This window comes from Ipomoea nil, unplaced genomic scaffold (genome assembly GCF_001879475.1).
Source record: "Ipomoea nil cultivar Tokyo-kokei standard unplaced genomic scaffold, Asagao_1.1 scaffold1971, whole genome shotgun sequence".
NCBI classification, from domain to species: domain Eukaryota; kingdom Viridiplantae; phylum Streptophyta; class Magnoliopsida; order Solanales; family Convolvulaceae; genus Ipomoea; species Ipomoea nil.
This window is the reverse complement of record NW_017618399.1, coordinates 1,349,902-1,351,168: the sequence shown is the minus strand read 5'-3', so window position 1 is coordinate 1,351,168 and position 1,267 is coordinate 1,349,902. Positions and strand designations below refer to the sequence as shown.

At 34.6% G+C, this 1,267-nt stretch overlaps 1 long non-coding RNA gene across 1 annotated transcript; it reads right to left on the bottom strand.

Annotated features, from left to right (window-relative positions):
• On the bottom strand, positions 1–923 carry LOC109147068. Its single transcript, XR_002048547.1, has 3 exons — positions 689–923; positions 229–470; positions 1–84 (listed from the first exon to the last, which is right to left on the bottom strand). It is a non-coding gene; the product is annotated as an uncharacterized LOC109147068 (long non-coding RNA).
• Between the last annotated feature and the right edge of the window lie 344 nt (positions 924–1,267).

Below are 1,267 nucleotides of genomic sequence, written 5' to 3'. Positions count from 1 at the left end.
GCTGCAACACAAACTATTTCCCCATTTGTTTCCAAGACAGCGGTGTAGAAGCCGACTTTGAAGTCAATTCTATTGAAATTTGAACTGCAAAAGTTTAAATGATGAAACAGAAGGTGTCTATCACTGTATATATGTCAATATAATGTCAAAATTCAAAAATGAAATTTAGTTTCTAACTTTAGATTCATGATGTTATAGAAATTTCTATAGTGTCTAGCTAGTACATACCCACAGTTGTAAATGACGTTTTTGATAACGTTAATTTTTGTGTAGCTATCAAAGATTTGTCCGAAAGAATCCTCCATTAATCTCCAGGCAACAGCGAGCTTGGAGTGACAAATTGTTCTTTGATAATCTTCATCTAGGTACACACCGTGCTGATGATCTAACTGACGGAGTAAAGTCCATGAATACCCTTCTTCCAATTTAGTCTTTAATCCTATCAATGTTTTCTCCAGTTTCATAGAAACCTTATTTTCAACAAAAACATAAAATATATCATTAAAATCCTAATTTTAGACCACAAAACATTAGTAGTTACTCTTCATTACTGAAATTGTTACGTGGGTCTTGAATGCAAGTTAACACCTGGAATTCTACTTACTTTTAATTAAGATATTAACATACCCTTAATTATGTTGATTTACGAATAAACGAAAACATAAATTAAAGTAAGAAAAACAAACACCAGGAACCAGATATTGATCACGCAGTTCGGAACACTTCTCCTACGTCTGCGGGGCAACTCACGTCAGCCCAATCCACTAGATGTTCACCAAAATTACAAAGAGGGTTGAATACATAATCTTCCCAACATCCGTTGCCGGAGAGGTACGTGCATGCCGAATGATCACTTCAAGGGAAATTAGCCTGATGATAATATAATATTCTTTAATATAGATGTAATAAAAGAATGCCTTCTCCTCTCATTATTGTTCCTGTACTGCCAATTCGTCCGTTCTGCATGAAGAAACTAATTCCTTAAGTAGCATTCCAAAGCTACCAACTTTCCACAATTATTCCTTATCTCACGCAAGCATTCATTCACAACCTTCATTTAGATTTCCAATCAATACCAACCACATCTCATTTTAACACCTCACGCCATGCATATTTTACAGCCTTGAAAAAGTCTTTAAAGACTTATTTAACTTCTTCAATATGATTAGTCCACGCCATAATCAAATAAACTTACCTTGTAGAAACCTTACACGGAGACGGTCCACGGTCCATAATATAATTTAACACAACTCCTAATTATTTTGAC